The 14,570-nt window shown below is 37.8% G+C and overlaps 1 protein-coding gene across 6 annotated transcripts in view; it reads right to left on the bottom strand.

Annotated features, from left to right (window-relative positions):
- TFAP2D (transcription factor AP-2 delta) overlaps positions 1–14,570 on the bottom strand; it is a 91,771-nt gene that overhangs the window by 5,025 nt on the left and 72,176 nt on the right. The gene's annotated exons all lie outside the window — the stretch shown is intronic.

The raw sequence follows: 14,570 nt of genomic DNA, 5'->3' as shown, positions 1-14,570 counted from the left end.
GGGGGGGTGGGGTTCATGGTGGGGAGCATATTCCTTATTAATGTTGGATTCCTTTTTCAATTTAGGAACCTGAAATACAGAGAAGTTATATATTCTAATCTATTTTCACATAGTAGGTGGTGGCACTGAAGAGCTAGTCCACTACTTCCAAAATTGATTTCTAGTTTGCTTATAAGGATTCTAGGCCAAATCGCAAAATAGGTAACATCTGTCTTTGATGCTCATTCTTTCTTTGTTCATATGTCTGCTTTTTCTGGTCATTTCTCTCCTTCAGCTCCTACCACCCTCTCTTTGGTTGCTTTGGGCTTCCTGTTGTAATATCTTAGCAGCCCCCCATTACAATGTAAGCTCCTTGAAGACAGAGTCCCTGTTTCTGCCTTTCTTTAGATCCCCAATGCTTGGCAAGGTGTCTGGCACGGACTAAGTGCTTACTATATACTTGTTGAGCATTGAGGAAGCTAGGTGGTCCATGGGTTAGAGGAATGGGCCTGAAGGCAGGAAGACCTAAGTTCAATTCAGCCTCAGATGATTGCTAAAGTTGCGACTTTGGGCAAGTCAGATAAGGCCTGCCTGCCTCAGTTTTCTTGAATTTTAAATAAGGTTAATAATAGCACCTACCAGTTAGGGTTTTGGGGAGGATTAAATGAGGTGGTATTTGTAAAGCTCTCGGGCTAGTAACTAGTATTTAGTAGGTGCTTAATAAATTCTTGGACAGTGAGGTGGTACAGTGGATAGACTGCTGGGCCTGAAGTCAGGAAGACTCATGTTCCTGAATTAAAATCTGGTCTCAGACACTTACTATCTATGTGAGCCTGGGCAATTCACTTAACCTTGTTTGTCTCAGTTTCTTCATCTATAAAAATGAGATGGAGAAGGAAATGGAAAACCACTCTAGTATCTTGGTCAAAAAAACTCCAAATGGGGTGACAAAGAGTTGGACAGGAGTGAACCAAAACAGTAAAATAAATTCTTTTTCTCCCTTTCCCTGATTAATTGTTGACTAACTGATCTAACCTTACTTGCCTTGTGCTCTAGGGCATAATTTATCTGTTAAGTCACAGCAACCACAGTGGTTTTAATGAGATAGTCTAGTCCCTTTCTAATGTAACAAGTATTTATCTAGCTTGTTTCTACTTTCCCTTTGTGACTAGGCACCTTAAATAATTTAAAATCAGTTCTTTAAGGAGAAGCCCTAAAGCTAGAACTTTTAACCACCTTGACAGCCTGGTAGATAAGATATTTTTGGTCAGGACATCTTTTGGAATTCCTCCCATCTCTAAGACCCACACACAAACGCACACCGCATAGGTGGCAGTCTGTGCTTTGGGCCTTCTGTGAATCTATTCTAGAACATGCTTATTCAACACATAGATACCTGCATAACCTCCCATTACCATAAAGCAAGGATGCCATAGTTGTATTATTCCCATTTTTTTCCAGAAAACAAAGATGGTCACATATTTGGGGCTGCATAGAGCCAATGTTAATGAAAAACTAACTAGCTGGACTATATCCGTAGCTTTGTCCCTCAGGGTCATTCAGAGATGAACAAACATGCCCTTCAGAATGTAGAGGAACTGGTCTCAGCCACATTTCCAGTTTGGGATAATGAGTATAGAATCCCTAATATAGTAGGTGGAGAACCTAGATACAAAATAGATTAGTCAGATGTCATGAATTTCAAAGGAAGACACTTTCATGATATGCTATCTGGTTCCACCCTTAGCTTTAGATCTTTTTTTTTTTTTTGGCAGGACAATGAGGGTTAAGTGACTTGCCCAGGGTCACACAGCTAGTAAGTGTCAAGTGTCTGAGGTCAGATTTTGAACTCAGGTCCTCCTGAATCCAGGGCCAGTGCTTTATCCACTGTGCCACCTAGCTGCCCCCAATACTTTCTTCTTCCTCTTCTTCTTCTTCTTCTTCGTTGGGCAACGAGGGTTAAATGACTTGCTCAGGGTCACACAGCTAGTGTCAAGTGTCTGAAGCTGGATTTGAACTCAGGTCCTCCTGAATCCAAGACCAGTGCTTTATCTACTGCGCCACCTAGCTGCCCCTCAGCTTTAGATCTTGTTCCTCAACATCTAATCCAACCAAGAATCAAAATGCTACTCTCTGGACATGTTTATTTCTCTTCTTCCTCCTTCTCTTCTGCTTCCCCCTGTCTTCTTCTAGATGCAAAACAGTAATCAATACCACCAATACTGGGAAGTGAAAGTCAGCCAATTGTTCTTTGGTTCCATTCAACCATCTCTGTGACTTCTCAGGCCAAAACACTCCTCCCTGATCAACACTCCTCCATATGTGTTGTCTTGCTCTATTATGAAGGTTTTTAGTCTTTTTATGTTGTCAGTCTGATGAAGAAATAGATCCCTTCTCCAAATAATGTTTTGTAAATAATTAAAGGCAATGCGATATTGAAGTAAAAGATTAGTGAATGAAATGCTATTATTTTCCCATCTACATTCCCAGACCTCTCTGAAATCTATCCATGGTCCATGGAACCCAATTTAAGAACCTTTTATTAATAGAATATAAGCTCCTTGAGGACAGGGACTGTTTTGATTTTATTTGTAACACTGCCCCCCCCCCCCCCCCCCAATGCTTAGGACAGGGCCTGGCACACAGTGTTTAATAAATATTTTTCATTCATCTATTCGTTCATTCAAGAGAGGATGCTGTGTGATGGTGGCATATAGCGCTTTAAGGTTGGCAAAGCCCTTTTACATATGTTGCCTCATTTGATTCTTACAACAACCTTCTGAGGTAGGTGCTATTAATATCCCCATTTTACAAATGAAGCAGAGGGAGTTTAAATGACTTGGCCAGTGCTATACAACTAATTAAGTGTCTGAAGCAGGCTTTGAAATCAAGTGTTCCCATCTCCAAATTCAGTGCTCCAGTCAGTATATCATCAAGCTGCCTCTTTTGCTATTGTCATGAATTTTATTTCCTTCTAGGTGGCATAGTGCCTATAGCACTAGACCTGTAGTTAGAAAGCCTTGGATTCAAATCCATCCTCAGATCCTTAGTAACTGTGTCACCCTAGGCCAGTTGCTTAACCTCTATCTGCTTTTGTTATATCATGTGTAAAAAATGAGGATAATAATAGCACCTACCTCCCAGGGTTATTGTGGGAATGAAATGAGATAAAAATTCTAAATCATTTACTACAGTGCCTGGCATATAGTAAGTGCCATATAAATATTGACTATCACCATTATTATTATCATCATAGTCTTCTTTTTCTTCCTCATTGTCATCATCATGGTAATCCCTTCCCATTTTACTGGTGGAACACCAAATTTCACTTCAAAGATTATTCCTCTTACTCATTAGTGCTTCTTGTTTATATTTTCATTTTATTTTCCTTAAAGTAAGGAATTTTTTACATAGCATTGTCATCTCCCCCTCTGCCCTGCTGTTCTCCTGCCTCTTCCCAGAACCACCTTGCAATCCTCTCAGACAGTAATTTCCATCTGGCTCTATTGATTTAACCTGGTTCTGAGGACAGACTCTAAGGATTAGTGTAACTTTGGGGAGGGTGCAAAATTGTTATATAATTGGTGTGGAAGCTACTGGCAAGGGACTCCCTTCATCAATACGGAACTGAACCTGCTTTTCAACTTATTTTATTAGAGATTTGCCAGGAAGCAGTGCCAAGTCACATGTTCAGTTCTGGGCAGCCCATATTGGTCAGAGGTGGTACTTCAACTGGGGTATTCCTGAATCCAAGACCTGTTCTCTGACCACTACATCATGCTTCCCTTTTCCCTGTGTATGGGGTTCTGGCATCATACTGGACTTATTGATGAATATTACTGATATCTTGGAATCCAGGACCTAATAAGGAGCACGGCTTGTAATCAAGAGTTCACACGATTTTGACCCATTCCTCCATTTCATTTTAATGTTGTGGGTCTGACCTTAAAATACAACTTTGCTTTCAGATGGGCAAATCTTGACAGGTAGAAGGCATGATTACTGATAGATTTATAGTTGCCAAATTAATGACATGTGCTATCCTGTATTTGTCACTATCACAATGGCTTGGAAGCTGGCTTTTATTCTCTATACTGCTGCCGATGGAAGGGGGACAATCCATTTCACACACTTGGGCCTCAGTTTCCTCATCTGTACAATTAAACTCCTTTCTAATCTGTTCCTTTTGAAAAGATAAATCTTTCTTTTGTCATATTCCACTCATGAATGTCATACTACCAAGTTAGAGGCTCCATTGACATTTTTACATTGAGACTTCAGGTAGGTACTCTTTTTTTTTTGTTTTTGTTTAGTGAGGCAATTAGGGTTAAGTGACTTGCCCAGGGTCACACAGCTAGTAAGTGTTAAGTGTCTGAGGCCGGATTTGAACTCAGGTACTCCTGAGTCCGAGGCCGATGCTCTATCCACTGTGCCACCTAGCTGCCCCTCAGGTAGGTACTCTTTATTAATTATATGTCCTCAGCATCAGGATAACCTGGGTTCAAGTCCCACTTGTGACACATATATGAACCCAGGCAGGTCACCACCTCTCAGTGCTCCAGGTAACACCCTCCCTAAGATTTTAGGTTCCAGAGCAGTTGCTGATTTCCATTGGTAGGGGGAGTTACCACACTGGAAGTTAACCATACCAATGAAATAATTGGTCCTGAAAAAAAACTAAATAAAAGGAAATACCTTTGCTGCTGAAGGATCAGCCAGCCTCCACTTATATACCTCCAATGATTGGAAACTTCACTATCTACAAAAGCAACTCATTCTATTGTTACACAAGTAAAATTATTAGGAATTTATATTGAACTGAAACTCACTTCTCTGTAACTTCCATGTAGTTCAGGCTTTCCTCTCAGGAGTTATTGGGGCAAAAATCTTATTGTTCTTGACAGCTTTCCAGATATTTTAAGATGATAGTCTTGTGTCCCTGCTGATACTTCCTATTCACATGACTCTGGGCAAATCAGTAGGTTCTCTCTGCCCCATGGTTTCCTTACTTGTAAAGTGGAGTCAACAAATGCACTATGTATCTCACAGAGCCATGGGAAGGACAGTCTTTTATGGGCTGTAAGTACTTTAGAAATGTGGGCTTGTGTTTTGATTATAAGGTATTCTTATACATCCCCACTAAATCTTCTCTTTTCCAAGCTAAAGATAATGAGTTCTTTTCAGTTAATACTCATATACAATGGCTTTGACTCTCTCCTATTCCTAATCTCCATTTTCTTAACACATTTCAGTTTGTCCCTGCTAAAATGCAGGACCCAGAATTGATCATAGTACTGGAAGAAAATTTTGAGAAGTCTATGAAGAACAATGGGTCTATTTGTCCTTTGCTCTGGACACTTTGCTTCTATTAATAGAGCTCAAGGATGCAGCATAAAGTGAGCAGAGTCAGGAGAACAATTTCTACAATAAGAACAACATTGAAAAACAACCCACGTTTAAAGAACTCTGACCCATTCAATAACTGCCCGTGATTCCAGAAGACTAATAAGGAAGCTACCCTGCTCCTGGAAGAGAAGTGATGGACTAAGAAATAGAATGTGACAGACATTTTGAGATAGGCACAATGAGGAAATTTACTTTACTTGAATATTATGCACCTTTGTTACTTGGGCATTTTTTCCCTTCTCAATAGGAGAAATGGTGAGATGGAGTTTTGAAAAATGCTTTTTTAATTTTAAAACGTTCAGAAGAAAACAAAAGTAAAAGCAAAAGTTTGCCTTAGTTTCCTTTGATTGCTACAACACACTGTTGTGCCTGCATTGACCTTATAGCCAATTACAATGGCTAAAGGAAGAGCCATGTGGCTCTTTCACATGAATTATTGCCAAGTTATGATTTCCTGATCTTGTACTTCTTCATTGGAAGGTGTTTTTTTTTTTTTTAATCTGGGCATAGGACTTTACATTCAACTGCTTTAGATTTTATCCTGCTAGATTGATTTCGTAATTTCAGTTCAGATATTCTAGGATCTTCACTTTGTCATCCAATGTATCCTTCCTGGTTTTCTCTTATCCAAAGTTTAGTTAAGTCTGCCCAAGTTTCTGATTTAAAAAAAAAGTTGAAAAGAATAGGCCAAAAGACAGCTCTAGTCAGGGAAGGAAGGTAGCATAGTATATAGAAGAAAAAAACAGACAAACAATAGATTCAGTGCCAAAAATTGATTTGAATCTAGGCCATGTCTAGCTGGCTGTGTGTGACATTGGACAAATTTCTTAGCCTCCTTGGTAGGCCCCAGCTTCCTTATGTGAACAGTCAAGGGTTGGATTAGATAGTTGCTGAGCTCCCTTTCAAGGTTAAAATATTAAAATCCCAATTTTAATAAAGACTTCCTTGCAGATTTATATCAATCCATTAATCTTTGGGTTTGATCATTTGATCAGTAGCAAATTTCTGTCTCATATACACATGTACACATACACATATATGTATGCATACACATGTATATATGCATGTGCATGTATGTATTGTGTGTATGCATGCACACGATGCATACATTTTCATACATACGTGAATGTATGTGCATGTACATGTGTGTATACATGTATTGTGCATCTATATCTATATCTATATCTATATCTATATCTATATCTATATCTATATCTATATCTATATCTATATCTATATCTATATCTATATCTATATCTATATCTATATCTATATCTATATCTATATCTATATCTATATCTATATCTATATCTATATCTATATCTATATCTATATCTATATCTAGTTGTTACTGATTCATTTCAGTTGTGTCCAACTTTTCAGGACCCCACTGAGATTTTCTTGGCAAAGATACTGGACTGATTTGTCATTTCCTTCTCCAACTCATTTTACAAATGAGGAACTTAGGCAAATAGGGTTGTGACTTGAGCAGGGTCACAGAACTAGTAAGTATCTAGGCTGAATTTCAAATCGGGTCTTCCTAATTCCAGGCCTGGCAAGACACCAAGCTGCATATACATATGCATATATACATACATACACACACATATATAAACACATACGCACCTATGTACATATAAATACACATACATCTTCACAAAACTGCTGTGATCCTCAACGAAACTAAGACATATGATGTCTACAACATTTCTCTGGTCTAATACTAATCTAGTAGTATTATCAAAAAAGGAATTTAAGTTAGTTTAACATGATGTTTTTTAATCAACCAATGTTGCGTCCTGGAATGATAACCATTTTTTTTCCCTTTAACTAGGAAGTTTTAATAATAGGGAATGTATATCGAGCTTTTGAACCCCATATTAATCAGTACATTTGCTTGTCTTCAGTCTTCTGACACCTCTCCTGTTCCTTCCTAAAAAAATATCAACAGTTTCATAAATAATATCAGTCTGTTTTTTAGTACACTAGAATGTAATCCATCACAGTCAGGTGAGGAACTCATTTTGAGGAGCTAAATTCTCTCTTCCCTTTTCCTCACCCACCTTGGATTTCAGTCCCCTCTTAATTATCTTTGTCCTACCCTTTTTAGGCTGATAGTCATTAGCTTTGAGATAGGGGCTGTCTTTCACATGATTTTGTATTCCTAGCACTTAGCACAATGCCTGGCATGTAGTGGGTGCTAAATAAATGTTTATTGGCTGAATGATGGAGAAGACAAAAGCAAGATGAGTTGAACCAGATTAGTTATAAACACACCATCACTAAGATTCTATGAAATTAGACAGGGTAGCAGACACATTTTTTTAAACTTCATGGACATGAGTAATGGACACAAGGCTATATGGATTTCCAAACACAGCCTAGCTCTACAGAGAGGCTTTATCATGGATTTATTAAACAACTAAGATATAGCATGAGTTTAGGTACAGAGAATTTTACCTGGCCTTGGAGTGAGAAAGACCTGGAGTCATATTCTGACTCAACATATATTGGGCATGTCATCATGGGCAAACCTCTTAATTTTGCAATGCCCTAAGAATTTAATTAAGTTAAAGAATTATATTCCTAAGAATTTAAGTTACAGAAGAGTTGTTGATCTTTTTTGACAAGGGGGACTTCCTTGCTGGGGTTTTCTGACAGTAAAGAGATCACAGGTTTAGATCAAAGAAAGTTCAGCTGACCATGAAATATTCTGCACAGGATTCAGACTTAGCAGTATTATTATCTTTGAGTCTGTAGGGGCAGGGGTTGGGCCTGTGGTTTTATTGACATGGAAAATCCTCACAACGAAATTCCCTTACTGATGGAAGTTGACACCTTTCCTGCAACTCATATTCTTAAAGAGTTGCCTTGTTCACTGACAGATTGTGGGATTTGCCCAGGGTCACACAAGAAAGATGTTCCAGGGGCAGGGATTGAAGTCAGGATATCCTGGTTCTGAGGAAAGCTCTTTATCCTTTATGCCACACTACTTCTTATAAGGCAGTTGCATTTGAAATACACTGTTACATGGTTTCAGCTAATTTTCTATTCTTAGCTTACTTATGTCATCTACTTTGATGTCTCGTTGGGGCCTGAAGGTGGTTCTGGTTTCTACAAGGATATGTGAGCAGAGTGCTAGTTCTGGCAGGACTTAAAACTTCAAGCCCAGGTCCAGTTCCAATGATGGTCTCTGTTTCTGTTAGATGATTTACACTTTGATGATTTGGGGAATCATCACATTTCCAAAATCATTTGGAAATGATCATCCTCAGAAAATTGTCTAAGGGGGAAATGAATTATCTAGTCACATTGCTCAGCAAGACTTAGAGGGATGATGGCATGCAGTGTTGAAGAGAGTGAATATGGTATGGTGAATAGAGCACTGTGCTTGGAGTCAGGATCATAGATCAATCAAGAGCTGGAAAGGACCTTAGAAATCTCAGGTCCCCTCATTTTACAGGTGAAGAAACCACATATGAGTATATAAGATTCTTTTGTGTCTTCTCTGTCTAAAATTAAACAAAACCAAATATACTGAAACAAAGGAAGAGAATTACCGTCTTAGGCAGAGGATAGCTTGTATAAGCATCTACTAACTTCTAAAATAAAACCAGCTATTGAACATTCCCATGAATTTAAGTGAATGTTAGCATAGATAATCTCACTCCCATCTCTACTATTTACTACCTCAGTGACCTTGAACAAGTTACTTCAATATCCATATCTCTGGAGCTCAGTTTTCTCATTTGTAGAATTGAGGGGATTGTATGAGATTGCCTCTTAATTACATTCCAGATCTCTCTTTGTCCCTCTCTCTATCTCAGCCTCTCACACTATTTCTCTTTCTGTCTTTCTTTTCTCTGTCTCTATCTCTCTCTCTCTCTCTGTCTGTCTCTGTGTCTATATCTGTGTTTGTCTGTCTCTCTACAGACAGTTCTTACTTCATGTAAGCAGACCATTCTACAGACCTCTACTTAAAGCAATTTTTCCAAAATGTGAATTTACCCTTGGATATGGGGGAAGGGAAGGAGGGAGGGAGGGAGGGGGTTGGTACATGGTTCAAGGACATGTGGGGACCAGGGATAAAAAGAGCAGAAGTAGGAACACATGGGGGCCAGAAGACAAATACCCAAACTAAGCTGAGGGAAGACAGACCTATAGGGGCCTGACAGGTAACTAGGTAGACACAGTGGAGCAAATGTTTCCTCTCTCAGAGCTCCCATCCCCAGGTGACATAGTATCTCACCCAGTCTAGTTTTCTGCTTTTATTTATAGGGAGGTCTTTTTTTTTTTTTTTTGGTCGGGTGGGGTGGGAGATTGCAGAGCACCTAGTTGAGGGGAGAAGCACAGAAAGAGAGAGAGAGGAGAGAAGAGTGAGAGGAGAGAAAGGAAAGGGAGGGAGGGAAAGAGAGAGAGAGAGAGAATGAGAGAGAGAGTACAGTAAAGTTAACATAGGTTGAGGTTTTTTGGAATTCAAATATTTTCAAAATTCTCTACATACAGTTCAATTTGCATAATTCAAATTTATATAAAGTGAGAATTATATATGTCTATTATGTATTATGTCTCTTTATAGAAATATTATATATATATACACACATATCCCACATGATCTTATTAAACAATGGAAAATTCCCAAATGATTTTAATATGATCAATTTTCCTTACTAGAATCACAGACTTTTAGCTAGAAGGGACCTCAGAGACTAACCACACTGCATTAATTTTATAGATTAATAATAAAAGCAGTTTATATTCCTTGAATGTGGTCAGTAGCAAGGCTTAGGAACCAACCTGGGATGTTGAGTTTCGCATAGAAATCCACAAAATAGGTACTTAGAACTAAATAGGTTATTGTCCTTCCCAACCCAAGTTAAGCATTGAGGTCCAGAGAAATGAGCAGACTAACTCAGTAACACATAAGTGGTACAAAGAAGACACTATTTTGATTGTAGCTCTGATAAATGATGAAACTGATAACAATAGTGTAGACCAAGGTGTACAGGCAGCTAGGTGGCACAGTAGAAAAAGTGCTGGGCCTGGAGTCAGGAAGACTCATCTTCCTAAGTTCAAATCTGGTCTCAGATCTTTACTAGCTGTGTGACCCTGGACAAGTCACTTAACCCTGTTTGCCTCAGTTTCCTCATCTGTAAAATTAACTGGAGAAGGAAATGGCAAACCACTCTAGCATCTCTTCCAAGAAAACTCCAAATGGGATCATGAAGAATTGGGCATGATTGAACAAGGCCAAGTAGCATATATATATATATATATATATATATATATATATATATATATATATATATATATATAATTCAGTATCAACATATTTGTGAGATTTGGTTAAACTAAGCAATGTTTAATGTTAGTCAAGTCTAGAAGGTAGATCTGCTTTTTGCTTTTAATACAAAAAAGCATTGCCCTTAATTTTCCTTTCTGGTCTCTCTCTGTGTCTCTGAATTCCAGCTCATTGATTTCATTTTCTTATTATTAATGTCTCACCAAGGAGTAAAAAAGCTCTGACAAATAATGGCAAGTCATAAAATCACCTGCTGAGAAATTCCAGATGAACCATACTTTATGACATCTGATAATTTTTACAGAAAATATGGTTTACATATAGCATTAATCTTTTTTTTTAGTCATTGCTTTTATGACTATTATAGTACTTTGCCATTTAATTTTGATTCCCTAAATACCTTTTATTTTGTGCTTCATGGGCTGTGTTCAAAAATAGTATGAACCTATTCTAGAATTAAGGGGGGGTTCTCCTAATTTATGTGTTGTTTGGGGAAGGCAGAGTGCACCTTTTTCTAAGTTGCTGAGGAGAATAATGTTAGAGGGAGATGACCAAATTAGGAGCTTCTGTCTAAATTACTATGCAACTGTGCTCTCTTCTTTGTTTGTTTGTTTTTTAACCCTTAAGGCATTTCTTTTTTGCACGTGTGAAAAGAATTTCTAACCTCTTTTGGACCAGTTAAATTGATTAAAGTAATAGTCATCATGCTTTTGACTTTTTTAAGGTAAATTTTCATAAAGGTACAAAATATATAAAGTATATCTGGTGTTATGATGCCTTTCATCAGCATGTATTATGTGAAAGTAAATGAATGCACAGAAATTTAAGTTAAGAGAACCTGTGACTATACTTCCTGTAGTGAAAAGGCCTTTGGCTTTGCAATTAGGAGATCCAGCCACTTTGTCAAATTGTCTTCATGTTTAAAGTATTTTGAAACTGTATAAGTACTACATTGGGTAATATCCAATTTGAATGATTAAGGTATTTATTATCCATCACACAACAGTACTGTTGACTTTTACTTTGGATTCAAGGAAAGCAGGAATATTTTTAAAACATTTGAAAAAGAACTTTTAAAAAGAGTGATCCCTTTATAATTTTTGAGAGGCTGGAAATAGCTGTCTCTGTTCTATCTAGGTCTATATGTGAATATTACATTGATGAGCTGAATGAAGCAAGCGTTTGGTCACTTTGGTGGCTGAATCTCATCTTTAAGAACTGAATAATGAACCTTGTCACCTATTTAGATGGAGTTACCACAGTGAATTCATAGAACCATAATTCTAAAGCTTGTAGGAGGGTCCTTCCAGATCAACTTGTTAATCTCCTTATTTTACAGAAAAGCAAACTGAGGTCCAGAGTGGGGAAGAAATGTGTTTATACAAGTAGCAAGTTAATACAGGAGACAAGTGGCAGCTGGGATTTGAAGCTAGATCCTTCTACAGCAAATTCATTGTTTTCTGCCAGCTATACTATATAGCCTCTTTGAATTGGTATTGGAGTAAGGAGAGCTGATTTGACACTTCGTTCATGGACACGGTACTTTGAAAATTGCTAAAGCAGTATACACATGTGTGCTACATTGAATTATAACCGATACGAATGATTCTTGTATTAGCCATCTGATAAGGGTGCTTTTGACTGGTACTTTGCATTCAAGAAAAACGAGTCTGTTCTTAAAAATACTTTTGACCATATTGATCATGTGGATGCAACTGTGACCTCAGATTCTCAGTGGAATTAGAAAAGAATGGAAAGAGGAAGTCTATACCTGCAGGAGGAAGAAACTATTAATGACATACAATTGTGCAATAGACTTTGAAGAGACTGTGCCCTGCTGTGTCAACAAATCCTGAGAAAAACATTCCTATTCCCTTGAAAGGAAGATGGGTGCAGAAGATGGCTCTAAAAGAATGGTTTTCTTATCTATAAAATGAGGAGGTTGGACTAGGTGACCTTTGATGTCCCTTCCAACTCTAAATCTATAATCCTGTGAACCTTAATTAGGCACTGCTTTTATCATATGTAAGGCAATAATAGCACAACTTTGGAACAGTGAGTTAAAATGATCTACATAGAACAAGAAGTCTTAAACTTTTGGGGATGTCATGAAATCTATGGCCCCCTTCTCAGATTGTTGCCTACATTCACAATTGATGGAAATACCAAATTTCAATTAGAGATTATTGAATATAAAGATGTAATTTTCTACCCAAATTTATGGAAATCTATCCATCAACCCCTTGGGGTTCTATGTACCTATGGTTAAGAATCCTTGATATAGAACAACTTTCCATCCAAGAAGAAAAAAGGCAAATGGTAATGCTCCAGGGAATGGTGGCATATCTGATCCTCACTCTATGCACAGCCATGAATGTAGGTCCCTTTCCACTTTTATCTATAAGTTATTTCAAGTCAGAGTTCTGTAACTGTATTCTTTTTTTCTTTCTGGTGAGGCAATTGGGGTTAAGTGACTTGTCCAGGGTCACACAGCTAGTAAGTGTTAAGTGTCTGAGGCCGGATTTGAACTCAGGTCCTCCTGACTCCAGGGCCGGTGCTCTATCCTTTATGCCACCTAGCTGCCCCTGTAATTGTATTCTTTAAATTCAGACACTAGGTTATGAGCAAAGTACCTGTGCTTTTATAGCATACCTTAATTTGGTCTGTCATATTTTCAAACTTAAACTTAAAAAAAATTTACAATTTTTGACAATGTAGGTTTTCTGGGAGCTCCTACTTTCTTTTTTTTCCACAGGGCAATGAGGGTAACACAGATAGTAAGTGGCAAGTGTCAAGTGTCTGATGTCAAATTTGAATTCAGGTCCTCCTGAATACAGGGCCAGTGTTTTATCCACTTTGCCACCTAGATGCCTAATTACTCAAAAACTTGATAGTCTGAAATCCAGAACTTATGTTTAAATATAAACCCAAACCTGCTATTCAGTACATAATTCATCTTATATAATGAAAGGGTTTTCCCTTTGACAGAAAAGGCCACAATTATTGTTCCTTTTCCCTATTCTATACTTTTTTTTTCCATTTAATGACCTTTGTTATGGGATCATGGCATGCTGCTAAAAGCTGTTTCAAACATATTGCTGCTTTTCCTTGTTGGGCAAGTTTTATTATTCACCCAAGTGAATTGTCTATTAGCTCTTTAAATTAAATTATTAGAACTATTGGATTAACTTTCTGCAACGTGTCAGCCAGCAAATTCCTGCAGTTCCCCAGAACACCTGCATTTCTTTCACACTAATCTGGCAGAGGTGCATTGTCCCTTTGCCATGTCCTAATGAATATATTAATAATTTAATATCCATTAAAAAAGAAAGTTCTCCCTGTGCTTTCCACTAGATGTTGTATCACATAGCTATATTTGCCAAATCAGGGTGGATTTTTTTAGACCCTCTTTTGGAGGTAGTGGTGTTAATGAGAAAAAAAATGGTTACAAAATAGAGAAAAATTCAGAGTGGGTGGTTCATTTTTTACATGTATAGCAAACCATTTATCTTGTAAAATCTCCACTTGCTGTTGGTCATTGAGCTAAAAAATCTCTTTTTTAATGAAACTAACATGCAGCAATAACATCCTAATATAGTATTCTGGTTATTTTTGCATCAGTCTAATGAGTTTTTGTCCCTGACTATGTCTCACTTGCAAGAACTACCCAATGATGCAGTACCAGGAGAGCCATCCTCTATTTCCCTGATGGATTGGATAGTCATATGTCCATCTGTACCTGGAGGCTCAAGCCACACAACTTTAAGTAACTGTCAGCAAAATGTTTACCACAAAATTCAAGGGAAAGAAGAAGAAAAAACAAACAAACAAACAATGCAGTGGCACGCAAAGAAAGAAAGCTGTGGCAGGTGCCCTGGGAATG

Source organism: Dromiciops gliroides, chromosome 4, assembly GCF_019393635.1.
Source record: "Dromiciops gliroides isolate mDroGli1 chromosome 4, mDroGli1.pri, whole genome shotgun sequence".
NCBI lineage: Eukaryota > Metazoa > Chordata > Mammalia > Microbiotheria > Microbiotheriidae > Dromiciops > Dromiciops gliroides.
Note: the sequence above shows the minus strand (reverse complement) of the source record. Positions and strands in the feature narration are given on the sequence as shown.